General features: G+C 44.9%; 1 long non-coding RNA gene across 1 annotated transcript; it reads left to right on the top strand.

Annotated features, from left to right (window-relative positions):
- The first annotated feature begins 9,788 nt into the window (after positions 1–9,788).
- LOC122906767 lies at positions 9,789–16,412 on the top strand. Its single transcript, XR_006384608.1, has 3 exons — positions 9,789–9,897; positions 13,456–13,689; positions 16,098–16,412. It is a non-coding gene; the product is annotated as an uncharacterized LOC122906767 (long non-coding RNA).
- Positions 16,413–16,730: the final 318 nt, after the last annotated feature.

Below are 16,730 nucleotides of genomic sequence, written 5' to 3'. Positions count from 1 at the left end.
CCACGAAACCTGAGTAACACAAGGGGAACCTGTAGATGCAGAAAAAGTGTGCTTGGGCCCTCTACCCCAGAGTTCTCTGGAACTTTGGTGATTTGTGTCTGAAACTGAGGACTTTGGCTGACTCTGAGTGGAGTGGGAAGCCTCTGGAGGGTTCCAGGCAAATAAGGATGGGACAGTCTATTCTCAACACAGCAGAGTGAATGACTCTTAAAAGGGAAGTCCAACCACATGAGTCCCTTGCCCCAAACCCTCCTGTGGCTTCCCATCCACTCAGAGTCAAGCCAAAGTCCTTGCAATGAGGTATGGAAACCATATGTGTTTCTTACTTATCGAGTTTATTGTCTGTTTCCCCACTGGCATGTGTGCCTTCCATGGGGGCTGAGTCTTTTCTCTGTTTTGTTCACGACACTAGTCTACCTCTAGTCCTGACGCCCAGAGGATTCTAAAAAACTGTTTGCTGCCATCTGTTAAGTGTACCCTCCTCTCCGACCCTTCTTTTGGAGTGGGAGGCAGATGGTGGAGCCTTTGCGTGTGTACAGCAGTCCAAGGTAGGTATTTCCAAGCAGGGAGCAGGAGGAGGCAACGTGGAAATGCAAAAAGTGGCTACAAAAAGCTTGCCTGGGTGATCTCATTATTTATGGAATTAATTCATGCAATTTTGTGTATGCTGAGGTCAAACAAACTTTTTAGTTCATTTATTTCATTCTTTTACCATACTATCAAAATGGAGGCATTCAGGAATGAATAGAAAAAAATTTAGCTGGTGCAAGAACTTGGGAATTTTGTTTCCTCAGAGATCTGTCTTGGGTAACTGGTTCCCTTCTATGTCAAGAAAGAAAGTGGAATGCTGCCTCACTGAGCCATCAAATGTCTGGGTTTGCAAAACTCGCAGAGAGGGCCATTTCATTTCCACCAGAGCACTTGGCTTGGCTTGAAGTGAAGTCCTGAGGTTGCTCATTAAGAGGAGGTGCCTTAGAGGCAAGAGATTCGGACAGGAATCTGTCCCTGGAAGCGGACCTATAGACCTTCCCACTTCATTACCCTTAATAATAAAGGCAATTTTGCATTACGGAAGTCAGTCACAGGGGCAGGGGGCGTGGCTACCTTGCAGATGGTATAAGGACAAGTGCCCCACCCACAGCTCTGGCTGATTGCTATGTCTGCAGGTTTGGTTCCAGGTGGCTTCCATCCTCCCTTCCCCACACCCCTCAACATCCCAGCTCTGCCAAAGCTGATTGGACAATGGTGGTCAGGTGACCCACGAACAGCCGATCCTGGGCAGGCAAGATATCTATGGTGTGGCCTGGGATGGCAAAAGGAGCTAGACCAGCAGTCAGATGTGCTCTCTTAGGAATGTGATGGGGGTGATGATGCTGTTAGCTATGGGAAAAGAGCAAAAAAAAAAAAAAAAAAAAAAGAGAGGGGGGGGTTTGTGGGGTCGGGAGATGGGCAGAATGATAGAGCAGAGAAGAAACAGAGTGGCTGAGTGAGTAAGCCAGCAGGGGCATGAGAACGAATGGAAAGCAAAGTAGCTGAGCCCCGTTAAGGATGGGCCATTACTGCAAAACCTAACCCTGAAGTGGATGTGGATCCAGACCCTTGTTCCACCTCCAGGTTCTGGGAATCATACCATAGTGACCTCGTCCAGGTTCAAGAATCCACCCTGATCCCACTCTGGGATCTGTTTTTCTCTTTTTGCCTGTGCCATTCTTAAAATAACCAGTCTACCCCATCCCATTCTTATTTCTTGAACTAGCCATAGTGTTTTGTCTCTCTTCCAACAGAAAGAGCTCATTCAATCCAATGTCTTCATTAACTTGACCAAGCATCAGTATTAAAGGATGAAGTGGTTATGTTGGGAGAACTAGTCATTAAAGGGAATTCTGACTTCCCGATTGATGAGCAGTTAGCAACAGCTGCTTAATCTAACATGGGTTCCCCATCTCAGAGTTAAAAACAACTATCATTTATCGGGAGTCTGACACAGAATGTGCCTTTTCTGTGTGCTTTACATATTCCCATTTGCTTAACACGTTATGGGGTCCTAATGCTTTCATATAACCCTTTTACAGACAAGGACATAAACTGGTAGGAGGTAGAGCTGAGATTTGAACCCACGTAGCCCAGCTCCAGAATCTGTGTTCTGATGTCTTCTAGTTTTCAGTCTGTCAGTGCACACGACCCTTTCTAATGTACCCTACACCAGCAGTTGTTTTAAACCTCTTTTCTCAGTCCATATATTCCACAGTCTAGAGAACAAAACTGGGTGGAGCTGCTCTGATTACAGATGGGGTGAGGCAGCTGGAGTCGCCACCTGACACCCTGCCGCGCCCCCACCCTTTCACAGTGGTACCTGGAGAATCACCACTTCCCTCCTCCCCAACATCAAGTACGGTTTGAAAATCTCCAGTGTGCGTGTTTCTGGGCAGGGGGAGGGAAGCCAAGCATCTGGGACCTAGGCTTCCAGGGGGGCTCTGTCCCCAACACACTCCATGACCGGATAAGTCACTTCACCTCTCAGATTTCAGGGTAACACCTGTAACTCACAAGGGGACCCGACTTTCTGCCCATCCCAAGCTGCTGCTTGATAGTTGGGCCAGACTGCTGCCAAAGACTCTCTAGCAAATTATGTTCTTCCCAGACCGGCTGGAAGCCAGAGAAAAGAAAATGAAGGAAGGAAAGGGCAAGGCTTACTCTGCCCTTAACTCTCAGCTCACCAACCAGATGCAGAAGGAACTAGACCTCCCGTATTAGTCACCAACTTGAAACTTTGGGATTACTCCTTCTCAAATAGGAGGGGTTAACTCCCTCCCTTCCCCTTGGCCCACCTAGCCCCTGTATGTGTGTGTTTCTCAACCTCCCCTCTTTGTTTCCCGGCTTTCTATCAGGCATTTGGACTTTAATCAAACACAAGTACTACATTATCAACCAGGAAAGCACTCAGTAACTATTTGATTGTAGAACTTAAAATGTCCTTTCTGATAAATGAATCCTGCTTCTTTCCATAGACGATGATGTCTTAAAAACACATTTACACAGAACATAATTCAATTTTTAAAGGAGCTATAAAGCAGGTTTCCCCACAGAGATCAAAGGCCCCACTTCCTGCAGGTTGTATGCAGGCCTGTAGCTATTTGCAGAGATAAGAAGGGCCAACATCCAAGCTGAACTAATTTCAGAGCAGGACCAGCAGATCAGTGATAAATGTTTTTTAAGAGACTCTGTTGAAATGTGCAATTGCACTGTCTTGCAGACACAAGAAAGCCATATGCTCTGTCTGGGGTGTAATTACTGAGTGGTGGCATGTTAGGATCATTTCAAAGAAATGTTCTCCAGGCAGAAACAGGGTGTGGGGTGCTAAATGAGGAAGGGGCTTAGGTAGGAGGACATAACTATTTACCAGAAAGGGGGTGGCAGTAATTTCTGGGTCATGTGACACACCAGCCTCCAGGTCAACAAAGCAACTTGTGACTCACACCGACAGTGAAACTGCCCAAGGGATTCAGGTTTTTTCCACTCAGGTCTCATTTGGGACCAGAATCAGGTCTTCCCCCATTAATTCTGTACTTTTTCTCCATAAAGGGCCTCATAAAGGGCCGTAATGAAAATCATTTTCTGAAAGCATTTTCTAGGCCAACACTGAGTTAGGTGTTTGTTCACTCGTTCATCCATCTTACAAATCTTTACTGTCAAGCCTACTGTGTGCCAGGCTCTATTTGGGGTGTTGGGGATACAGGGACGGGTAGAAAACAGAAAGTCTATCTTCTCATGGCTCACATTCAAGTGGGAAGAGTATTTTTAAAAGAGCAAATAAAGGGGCGCCTGGGTGGCTCAGTTGCTTAGGCATCTGATTCTTGATCTCAGCTTAGGTCTTGATCTCAGGGTTGTGGGTTCAAGCCCTGGGTTGGGCTCCACACTGGGCATGGAATCTACTTAATAAAAAAAAATTTTAAAAAGAGAGAGCAAATAAATATGCAATGTTAAGCAATGAGAAGTGCTTAGGAGAAAAATAAAGCAGGCTAAAGGGGTAGAAAGTGAAGAGGGGTACGATGTCAGATAGCAAGGTATAGTCTTCCGGATAGGGTATCATCTGAGAGTAACCTAAAGGAAGTGAGACATCAAGTAACAGAGAGAGAAAGTAGTCCAAGTAGAAGAAATACCACTGGGAAACACTACAGCAGGCATGTTTGGTATGTTGGAAGAACAGCTGGGAAGTCAGTAGGTATGGTATAGAATGAGCAAAGGAGAGAGAAGTAGGACATGAAATCGGAGAGGTCATGGACCTTGTAGGAAGGATACAGACATGGGACTTTATTTTGGCACCAACAGAGAATCTCGATTTTTTTTTTCTTTACAACAGTTCTGGCTGCTAGGAGGAAAACAGAATTTAAGAGGACAATGGTGGAAGATGAGAAGTCATTTAGACAACAAATGGAACATTCCAGGTAAGAAACTTCTGTGCTAACCACAAGGGTGGAGAAGACTGGTCTCACTGTGAACATATTTCAAAAGTGGCAGCAACAGATTTGTTGCTGAATTGACTGTGGAAGAGAAAAATAGGTCAAAGATGATTTTAAGGATTTTGGCTTGAGCAAATGGGAGAACTGATGGTGCCATTTACAAAATGAAGATTTGAAGGGGGAGCTGGTGGGGAGGGATAAAAAATTTGGCTTTACCACAGGTGGGCCCCATCCCCAGTGCTCTTTCTTGGCCTCACTAAAGCCAAGAGTGTGCATTGTCTCAGCTCTCAAACCTTGCATCAATAAAACTGTGGACAGGGGCACCTGGGTGGCTCACTAGTTGAGTGTCTGCCATTAGCTCAGGTCATGATCCAAGTGTCCTGGGATCAAGCACTACATAGGGCTCCCTGCTCATCAGGGTAGTATGCTTCTCCCTCTCCCACTCTCCCTGCTTGTGTTCCCTCTCACGCTGTGTCTCTGTCAAATAAATAAATAAAATCTAAATAAATAAATAAAAACAAAGCTGTGGGCATGTCCCACCCTCAACACTCTCCCAGAACCTTGCTAAAGCTGGTGGGAAACTGCATTCATTCAGGAAACATCTAGTGCTTGTCTGTCTCTGGTGGCCAGAGGAGGCTTGTACAATCAGAAAGACAGGTTAGAGCACACTCAGGGCACTCACACACAGAGACTGAAACACACGCCCATTCTGCCTGTGAAAAAGGTCCATTTCTTTGTGGATAGGCTTTAGGTTTGCTACATATATAGAGGTTACAAAGGAACTCCCAGGGAATGTAGGCAGAAAGACATCATTTTTACAGTCTCCCGTGGCCTTGCCAGCTTGCTGGTCCCTCCCAGAAAAGAGCTTATGTGTTTGTCTGAAGTCCTGATTCTTTCAACTGTCATCCAGGGGATACCTCCAGACTTCCAGAGGTCAACAACTGCAGTTCCACAGGACTGTGTACGCCTACATATGTTAAAAGTGGCTGCCTGAGGACCCGGCTTCCAATCAGCCTGAAGCTATGTGCTTACTGAGATCACTCCCTCTGGAAAACACTTGACACCCCCTCAACAATTAGAAGCTACAAAAACTGATCAAGAATAAATCAGACTACTTTGACCATAATGAAGGTACAAGAGACAACTAAGAGCTAGGGCAAGGTTGAAAGATAATTTTCCCCTCCTGCACAAGCTACTCCTTCAAGACTGGGAGAGGCAGCTGTTTTGCATAATACACAGAAACAAATACAGAGAGTTGAGCAAAATTAGGAAACAAAGGAATATGTTCCAAGAAAAAGAACAAGACAAAATCTCAGGGGAAAAGAAAAAAAACCACAAACTCTTAATTAAACCGAGATAAGTAATCTGTCTGATAAAGAGGTCAAAGTAATAGAAGCTCACTAAATTCAGAAGGATGGATGCACACAGTGAGAACTTCAACAAAGAGATAGAAGATATAAGAAAGTACCAAACAGAAATCACAGAGCTAAAGAACACAATAACTGAAATGAAAAATAAACTAGAGGGGTTCATCAGAAGACAAAACAGAAGAAAAAATGAACAACCTGGAGGACAGGGCAATGGACCTCCCCAAATAGAGCTGCAAAAAGAAAAAGCTTTTTGAAAAGTGAAGATATCTTGGGGTGCCTGGGTGGCTTAGTAGGTTAAGTGTATGCCTCCAGCTCAGGTTATGGTCTCAGGATCCTGGGATCGAGCCCCCCATCAGGCTCTCTGCTCAGCAGGAATTCTGCTTCTCCCTCTGTCTACTGCTCCCCACAACTGTGCTCTCTCTCTCTCTAATAAATAAACAAAATCTTTTTTTGAAAAAAGTAAAGCTACCTAAAGAGAATAATAAATAAAATCTTTAAAAAAAGTGAAGATATCTTAAGAGACACCATTAAGCAGAATAACATTCATATGATAAATGTCCCAGAAGGAGAAGAGAAAGGGACAGAAAACTTACTAGGAGAAATAATGGCTGAAAACTTCCCTCATCTGGGGAAGGAAAGTCTCAGGGAAGGAAAGAGACATCCAAATTCAGGAAGCCAAGAGAGTTCCAGATTAGATGAGCTCAAAGATGTCCACACCAAAACACATTATAATTAAAATGTCAAAAATTAAAGATAAAGAATCTTGAAAGCTGCAAGAGAAAAACAACTTGTTATATACAAAGGGGTCACCATAAAACTAACAACTAATTTTTCAGTAGAAACTCTGCAGGTCAGAAGAAATTGGCTTGATAGAGTCAAAGTGCTAAAAGTAAAAAACTTTCAACCAAGAATATTCTAACCATCAAGACTATCATTTAGAATTGAAGGAAAGATAAAGAGTTTTTCAGACAAGCAAAACCTAAAGAAGTTCATCACTACCACACTGGTTTTATAAGAAATATTAAAGAGACTTTTTAAGCAGAAAAGAAGACATTGACAAGAAAACATATTAAAATAAAAATGTCACTGGTAAAGGTGAATATAAAATAAAGGTATGAACCACTTATAAAGATAGAATTAAGGTTGAAGGAAAAAAGTAGTAAAATTAACTATAGCTATAATAATTAGTTAAGGGTTACACAAAATAAAAAGATGTAAAATACAACATCAAAAACATAAAACATGTGAGGGGAAGTAAAAATGTAGAGGTTTTAAAAATGTATTCATATTCAAGCTGCAATTAACTTAAGATAGCATATAAATAAATAATATGCAATACCAACTTATTATACATAGGCTGCTCTTTGTGAACTTCATGTTTCTTAAAAAACAAACAAAACAAAAACAAAAAAACCCACATAGCAAAAACCTACACAAAAGATCATCAGAAAGGAATATAATAAGCATAATATCAAAAAAAAAATCATCAAACCACAAAGGAAGAGAACAGGAAAAGAAGAAAGGAAGAGAGAGGAACTATAAATAAATGTAAATGGACTAGAATCTCCAATCAAATGACACAGAGCAAAAACAAACAAAAAAGACTCATCTACATATTGCCTATAAGAGACTCACTTCAGATCTAAGGACGCACATAGACCAAAAGTGAAGGGACAGAAAAAGATATTCCCTGAAATAGAAAGGTAAAGAAAGTTTGTGCAGCTTTACCTGTGTCAGACAAAATAGACTTTAAAACAAAGACTGTGATAAAAGACAAGGGCATCCCATAATGATAAAAAGGTCAATCCAATGAGGGGATTTAGTTTTAAATATTGATACATCTAATACAGGAGGACCTAAATATATAAAGCAAATATTAACAGACCTAAAGGGAGAAATTCACAGCAATACAATAATGTAAGGGACTTTAATACTCCACTTACATCAATGAATAGATCATCCAAAGAAAAAATCAATAGGAAAACACTATACTAAATGGAATTAATAGTTTTATATAGAACATTCCATCCAAAAGCAGTAAAATACACATTCTTGTCAAGTGCACATGGAACATTCCCTAGAATAGAGCACATGTTAGGCCATGAAACAAATGTCCATAAACTGAAGAAAACTGAAGTCATATCAAGCATCTTTTCCAACTACAGTGGTATATAAGAGAAGTCAATTACATGAAAACTGAAGAAATCACAGATATGTAGGGGTTAAACAACATGCTACTGAAAAACTAATGAGTCAATGAAGAAATCACAAGGAAAATTCAAAGAAAATACCTGAGACAGATGGAAATGGAAATAATCCAAAATTGATGGGATGCGGCAAGAGCAGTTCTAACAAGGAAATTTATAGCCATACAGACCTACCTCCTGAAACAAGAAAAACTCAAACAATCTAGCTTTACACCTAAAGGAACTAGAAAAAGAAGAACAAACTAAACCCAAAGTTAGTAGAGGGAAGGAAATCATAAAGAGCAGAGCAAAAATAACCGAAATAGAGACTTAAAAAAAAAAAAACAAACAATAGAAAGGATCAATGAAACTAAGACCTGGTTCTTTGAAAGGAAAAACAAAGCAGACAATCTTTTAGCTTGATTCACCAAGAAAAAAAAAGAGAGAAGGCTCAAATAAATACAATGAAATGAAAGAGGAGAAATTACAATAGATACCACAGAAATATGAAGGAAAGATCGTAAGAGACTACTATGGACAATTACATACCAACAACTAGATAACATAGAACACATGATAAACTCCCAGAAATATACAATCTCCCAAGACTGAATCATGAAGAAAGAGAAGATCTAAATAGACTAATTACCAGTAAGGAGGTTCGATCAGTAATCGATATTACCCAAGTGCCCCAATATGTCATTTTTTTTTTATGAGTTTCAAGTAAGATACAGACATTAGGACCCTTCACCTGTAAACACTTCAGTGTGTGTATCATTAACTAGAGTTTAATATTTGCTTACTGCTTTCCTTTTTTGAGATAAAGTTTGCAAACAGAGAAATTAACAAATCTCAAGCTTATGTATGCTGAGTCTGAACAAATACATACACACCCGGGAACTGAAACCTCCATCAAGATACAGAGCATTGTCATCACCCCCAGAAAGTTCCCTCATGCCCTTTGCCCCCTTCACCTCACAGACAACAGCTGATCTAATGTTTTTCCCCATAGACGATTTTGTCTATTCCAGAATTTCCCGTAAATGGAATCCTCCAGCATGCGCTCTTCTGTGCCTGGCTTCCTTGGCTCAGCACAACGCTTTTGCAATTCACTAACGCTATAGCGTGTTATTAGTAGTTCATTTCTTGTTTTTTTTTGTTTTTTGTTTCTTGTTTTTTTGCTAGTAACATTCCATTATGTGCATATTATCACAAGCTGTTTATCCATTCTCCTGTTCACTGCAATGATTATTTTGATAAAGGAAATGATTCTTTAACAATTTTCTAGTTGGGATGCTTCTGCTTTTCTGTTAAGAATTCTCTCATTTAAAGCAAACTGGGTCTGAGTCATGGCTTTTAGGAGCCATGTCTCTGACATCAGAAACCTGTGGGTTCCGATTTACTAACAAGGTGATCTCTTGCCAGTCACCTCGCCACCCACACTGCGCCTTGTTTTTCCCAACTCTGGGCATGAAAATATCTAAAGGATGTGAGAGCTTATCTGGATGAGAGCAGCTAGTTCATTCCTCGTAACAATGTAACAATAAGTAACAGGTGCCTGCTCTGTTCTGACTCTGCTAAGCCAGCAGGAAACAAAAGGAGCCAGGTCTTCAGGAGGCTTTCAGACCATGGGTTACACAGACACCAGACAGCTAGCTGCACAGTTAATGATTTAATTGTCATTGTTACCAGCGCTGCAGGAGGAAAAGAGGCAGCTGGGGGGAGCCTGTAACAGGGTTACTCAAGGGCAGGGCTAAGTAGGCAAAGGAAGGGGAAGCCTTCCAGGCAGAAGGAGCCACAGAGCTGCAGGCTCTCTGGAGGGATGGAGCAGCACATATTGGGAGAACTGGAGAAGGCTGTGTCAGAGGAGAGCACAGGCAGGTATGGGAGGTGGAGGAGAAGCCAGAAGGGCCAGGGATGAGGGAAGGCTGGCCAGACTGAGTTTTGTAGACAGTGTTCAGAGCTCAGAGCCCTAGGCAGTGAGGACAGGCTGGATTGGATCCTTCACATGAGACTGTTAGCTGGGCGCTGTCTGCTTTGTTCACTGTTACAGCCCCAGTGCTCAGAACAATGTCTGGATGGATCTGGGGGAGGGGGGGAGGGAGAGTGGGAGGCTTGATTTGAAGCCAAGTTTTGGGATTTGTGTCTGACACAGGTCGCTGGCTGCAGTGCAGAGACTGAGTGGAAGAAAGCTGGCAATGTGCTTGCATTTGCTGGGAGTCCATTAACAAAAGAACATGGGCTGGGTGGCTGTAGCCACAGAAATCTATTTTCTCACACGTCTATAGATGGGAAGTCTGAGACCAGGGTACCATCAGGGTGGCTTTCTGGAGAGATCTCTCCTCCTGGCTTGTAGGTGGCCAACCTCTCACTGTGTCCTTACGTGGCTTTCCACCGTTCCTGCCCAGAGAGATCTCTGCATCTGTTCTTACAAGGATGTCAGTCCTACCAGATTAGCGCCCCACCCTGGTGACTTCACCTAACTTGATCTCACAAGAGCCCCTGGTCTCCCAAAGCAATCACCTCAGGGGGTCAGAGCTAAGATACAGGAGATGGGGGGGTGGGGCCACAGTTCAATCCACAACAGGATCATCGCAGGGAAACCGGGTAAGAGGTTAGGGAAGAAATGCTGATGGCTGGGGTTAGGTGTTGGCATTGAGCCAAAAAGTCTGCCAGCATCGGTGGTGGACTTTCACAGGGAGGGAGGAGTTGGAAGTGTCCAGGAGAACATGGAGCTTTCTGCAGTGAGTGTTAGTGAATTGAATGGTGGCCCCTGAAAAGATCTGTCCCCATCCTAACCCCTGGAAACTATGAATGTGACCTTATTTAGAAAAAGGGTCTTTCCAGATCTCTAGATGAGATCATCCCAGATTACCCAGGGGGGCCATACATCCAACAAGCCAGTCCATCTGTCTCTATATAAGAGAAAAAAGAATGAAGACAGGGACCAAAGAAGGTGCTGTGAAGGGACAGTCATGTGACCACAAGGAGCCCCACCCCCCCGAAAGCTGAAAGAGGCAAGAAAGGAGTCTCCCCTGAGCCTTCAGAGGGGAGTGCATCCCTGCTGTCACCTTAATTTTGGACTTCTGTTCTCCAGACGGTGGGAGAAAGCATTTCTGTGGGTTTAAGTCACCAATTTGGTGATAACTACCAAGGCAACCCTTGGCAGCTAACCCTAAAGAGTAACTGAGTCTCAGGTGAAGAGGTCACCTGGGAGAGCCGTGGCCTGTAGAATGGGAGGGAGGGTTTAGATGAGGAAACGGCTGCTCTGTGGTGACTATAGTGTGTGAAGGACATCCAAGGGCAGGAGCCCAGCTCATTGTGAATTCTCAACATCTGACCGCTAGTATCATTATTATTTACTTTCATTGTGCCCTGGTGTTTGAAGAAGTGATTTCTCCCCTTGGACATACCTGATCTGCCCAGAATCTCAGAGTGGCAAACAGTCTGAGTTTCTGCCAGGACACGGTGGAGCTCGGGTCTTCTCCCGCAACACTGCCCTTTGGACACCGTATTTCCGGGTACAAAGTTCTGTTTGTACCTCTTCGCCTTGGGCTGAACCCAGCTCCGCACCCTCCAAGAAAGTCTAGGGCACAACCAGGCAGGCGGAGCCAATGGAAACAGCCGGCCTGCCCAGCCCTCTTTCCCTTCTTCCTCCTACAGAACAGCAGCCAAGCCCTGTAGACTCCATTGGTAGCAGGAGTCCGCCATCTTGTGGACACCCACCGTCCTAACAGCCTGGTCCTAAATCAGGTCAGGATGAGAGAGAAGAGGGCTCCAAAGTCCCTTCACTTTTCTCACCTCCAAGTACAGCTTCATGGAACCAGGCTCCAAAGGCCAAGGGTTTGGGTGAAACCATCTTTCTGGTCGTTAAAAGAGCTAAGATGCAAGCACAACGGCATCGAAGCAAGCCATGAAGGACTGTCCCTTTGGCATCTGGTGGGTCTGCAGGCTCTCCTTTAGGCCCCCGGCTCTCCAGTTAATGGGGCAGGAGCGGCTCTTTGGTGGTAGAGAGAGAGTGATGGGCTTACTCGCCTCTCCGCTTTCACAAACCTACAGGAGGCCTCCCTATGCCCCTGGAGAGGTCCAATTCTGAGTCACAGGTCAGACAAGCTGGGGTCTTTCTCAAGGACTGTACTTAAGAGCTAGCACATGTCTCACTGTCTTCATCCATTAAATGGGGATCATAACCCACTTGCCTGATTGATGTGTTGTTGGCGTGAAATGGGTTCCTCTACACACGTGCTTAGAATATTGCCTAACCCTGCAGGCTCAGTACATGTTAACTATCACAGTCCACACACACACACACACACACACCCCAAACCCAACCTTCCAGCAACTTCCTGGATGATGGCTACAAGGTCAAAACTAAGTCATGCTTTAAAGCAACAAGAGTAAAGTATAAGGAGAAGCAGGAGAAGCCGGGTTCCACCTGAAGAGGCACTGTCCCACGCCTTCTCCACCAGCACTCACCCTTCCCTCTCCAGGAGGCTTCTCGAAGCCCTTGGATAAAACCCGATCCCCTTGTTGCAGACATCCCCATGGTGGTCCACGCTTACCCACAGTTCCCTGCTGGGGTCACATGCCTGTGTATGTGATTACTGTTCGGTCTTCCCATGCCACAGGGCAAGGACCATGTCTGTCCTGTGCACAGTCACAACCTTGGTTATCAGCAGAGTGTCTGACACGTAGGAAGTCCTGAATAAATATTTAGTGACTGTGTGATGGGGAGCAGAGTGATGCACAGAAATACATGTGGAGGGTACACTGAGCTGTACATATTCCCCCTCTGGAGGTATTAAGGGGACATCCAGGATTTCAAGGAACACTATTTGAGCCTAGCATCTTTCATTGTCAATCAGGACGATTAAGCCTTAAGGCTTTCACAACATGGTCTGAGTTTTGCTAACAGTAGAAACCAAGACTTTACGGAGACCAGATGGGTTTTGCAAAAGCAAATCAGTCCTCGTCACAGTGAGATGCATGTCTGATTTCAGAGAGCCTGGGAGGGAGCAGTCTTCATAGCTGGGAATAGGATCCTTTCCTTGTCCTATTCTAACCCCACCTCCTGCCAACAACAGCAGATTCCTGACATAGACTCGGCAGACTGGAGGGAAGTGTGGACATCCAGCGTGGTGGATGGAGAAAGGTGGATGGGACAGTCTCTGGCACAGGACAGGACTCCTCTTCCCTGTTATCTCAGTCCCCAAACATGTCATCCAGGGAGCTGTCATGTCATGATGCTGTCGCTGACCTGGTAGCTGGGGGCCAGCCCAGCAAGATGAAGGCCTTTGGAGCCGGTTCTGCAGAAGGCAGTGAAACAGGCCCCTGCGGCGGTGTGACACGGCAATTTAAAAGGAAGATGAAGTGACTTGCTCATGAGATAGCTCTCTGGGAGACTGGATTCATTTAGACTTGTTTCTTATTACTTTTCAGACCAGGCCTTCTCTTCCTATCTTTGCAAAATTGGACTAAAGGATTTCAAGCCTCAGCTTAACTACTGAATCATGATTTTGCAAGTCGCCAATTGGTGTCACGGGGGACAAAAACCCAACTCACACAGGTTTATACATAAAAGCGGGACTTCATTGGCTGACAAAACTGAAAGGTGGAGAGGCCGTTTCCAGCGACCCATGGGGATGGTTCTGGAACCTCAAGGGATGGCATCAGGTACCCACCTGCCTTCTTCATCTCGGAGCTCAGATTCTTCTATGTCAGTATACCCTCAGGAAAGGCTTGCTTCTGGTAGTGTCGGCCCATAAGCCATCAGCCCATCATAATCAGCAGAAAAAGAAAGCCCTTCACTAATAGTCTAGCTAGGATTACCAGTCTTTGCAAATACTGGGGACAGGCTTATACTAAAAAAGCATTCCCTGTTGATCCGAAATGCAAATTCTGTACTTTGTCTGGCAACCTCAGTCCAGCACAGGTCCCAGGACCTGTTTGAACCACCTGGCCAGTTTGAACCACATACCATCCCAGACCCCAGTCACTGTGGTCAGGAGGATGGGTTATGCCAAGCGGCAGGCCAGGGTCACCTCCTTATCTTTGGAAAGGGGGCAGCATGGTCAGCCCTCTGAGTATCTATGCCCCAATAGCGGGAGGTGGGTCCCTTCCCAAATAACTGGGATGCCAACCCTAGAAGAAGGGGAATGAAGCTGGTACAAGTGAAAAGAACCCATGTCCACACAGTGATCCGGAAGGTCCCAGACAACAGTGAAAAGTAAAAAACTCCACAGTGGCTTTATGGCACACCATTTTCACACCATTCCTTCCTTGCCACACACACTCCTGTCTGGTTGGCCGAGCAGGTATTAGAATCCCTCCCTGCATGAGTTTGCTATGGCTGCCATGACAATGCACCACAGACTGGTGAGCCTAAACAACAGACAGCTATTTTCAGATTATAATTCTGGAGGTGGGAAGTCCACGGTCAAGGTGTCAACAGGGCGGCTTTCTTCTAAGGCCTCCCTCTTGGCTTTGCGGATGGCCATCTTCTCGCCGTGTCTTCACATGGTCCTTCTGCTGTGTGTGTTGTGTGTCTGTGTCCTAATCTCCACTTCTTAGAAGGACACGGGTCATATCAGATTAGGATGCACCCTATTGGCCTCATTTTAACTTAATTACTTCTTTGAGGACCCTCACTCCCAGTGGAAGGTGAAATAAAATGGAGTCACTTATGTCAAGGGGTTTTATAAAGGGAGCCAGGAGACCATTAAGGAGGTGGGCGTTACACACATCCTCACTGGGTAGAACTTTGGCACTGGGCCAGACCACAGATATCCCAAGGACTCTGTGTGAACACCTGCAGCGGGCTACAGTAACAGACTTTTGATTAGTGATAGCCTTAGCAACCAATTATATCTCGCCAACATTTGCTTTCTGCCACCAATGCCAATCCAGATTCTTTGTAAATGACCTATGCAAGCATTCCCCTTTGTCTTCAGGAACCCAACTCCTGTTCTCTCATGAGACACAATTTGGGCTGCTACCCAAAACTGTGCCCCCCAAATTGCAATTAGGGTCAAGACTTCAACATAGGAATTGGCATGGGGATGCTACCTTCTCCTTCAATTATTACTATTTTTTCCAGGCAAGGAATAGGACAGTGAGGGTGGTCACGACTTGTCCCCAGTCCCAGGGCTGGCTGAGCAGTGGAACTCACTAAGAAGCCATGTCTTCTGACTGGCCTTTTTCCCCAACACGTAGCCAGCCCTCCACTGGCCTGCTTGATCTCTTCCAGAAAAACACTGGGCAAATCCACCCTCCTGGGCTTGGCACTCAGCACAGGGCCAGGGGCCCAGCAGGTGATGTTCTTGAAATAAGCATTCCTTAGGAGGACTGAAACAGGAAAAAAAAAAAAAAAAATCCTTATAGCATTTTAGGAGATTAGCTAAAAGGAGAGGAGGACAGGAGCACGTGCTCATGATTTGAAGTGATAAAGACTCCTTAGAACAGCAAAAATGATGAGGCCTATAGATGTGTAAATGAGCCTGGGGAAGACTAATCAGAGGATAAATTACAAAACAAAACAAAACAAAAAAAGACTGTAAAACAAGTAAGAGGGAGAACAGTGAATATTTCAGTGTCTTTTAGTTCATAAGAAATTCATGAGCAATGTGTGTGGAAATTTTGTTGCTTTTGGTAGTGGAAAAGAATTGTAAATATGTATAATATGTAAATACCTTTTATAATAAAAGCCCATGAAGATAAATGAGGCTGTCTGCAGAAAAGCTGTGAGCTGTGTAAGATGCCAGAATTAACCGTCATCACTAAGAAATTACCATAATGCTTACAGGGCACTGAAAGTTCTTCCCGCTCTGGAAAGATATGCATAAATACTAATCAGAAAATGTGCACAGACCTAGTGCCTCTTTCTTTCTCCACCCCGCTCTGGCTCTCCATCTCTCTCTCTCTCTCTCTTTTTTTTTCAAATGAGGAATGCAGTTTTGGTGACCAGGCAGCAGAGATGGACCTATAGGGTTCAAGTATGACCTCCTTCGGCCACCCATGACCTGCGCTGAAAGTGGACCCTAACCACCTTGAAGACCACCTCAAACTTTCTGACTCTTTTCCAGCTTATCTCTCAACTGGGGCAAAAGATCCTGCTGGCAAAGCACCCCCTGATGGGAACCAGACCTCCCCTTCAACCAGTAAGGATTTCCCGCTGCCAGCAAGACCCCGCCCATGACTGACCCCAAGACAATGACACACCCGACCTGCACGCCCACCTGCACCGCCAGCAGAGCGCACACACGCATCCCTGTCCCTCATTTTCCTCATGTAAATCTGGAAGTATTTTCAGCACTTTGGAGACAGTCTTTGAGCAGCCGTCTGCGTTCTTCCCTGGTATCCGCCTCCCTGAAATAAATTCCTTTCTTGTTTCCCCACCACTCCTCTCCCTGCCTTCGGAGTTTGTTAGCAGAGGAGTGACCAGATCTGGTCTGTTTGGGGCCCGCGGAGCCAGGTGCTCTGCGCCTCTACGGCACTGCAATCTTGGCCAAGTCATCCAATCGCTCTGGGACCCGCTTCCCTCATCTGTGAAATGGGGACACCACGCCTTCCTTCCTCACGTTTTGGGGAGAACCTAATAGAACTAGTAAGGCTCTAGTAGTGCCACCTCCTTACCCGGCGAGCGGCAGCCAGCGGCCACCCAGCACCTGGGGGCCAAAGAAACCGGCGCAGGACAGGTCGGTCCCAGGGGAAGCTAA

Source organism: Neovison vison, chromosome 5 (genome assembly GCF_020171115.1).
Source record: "Neovison vison isolate M4711 chromosome 5, ASM_NN_V1, whole genome shotgun sequence".
In the NCBI taxonomy this organism is placed as follows: Eukaryota; Metazoa; Chordata; class Mammalia; order Carnivora; family Mustelidae; genus Neogale; species Neogale vison.
This window is presented reverse-complemented; position numbering and strand designations above follow the sequence as displayed.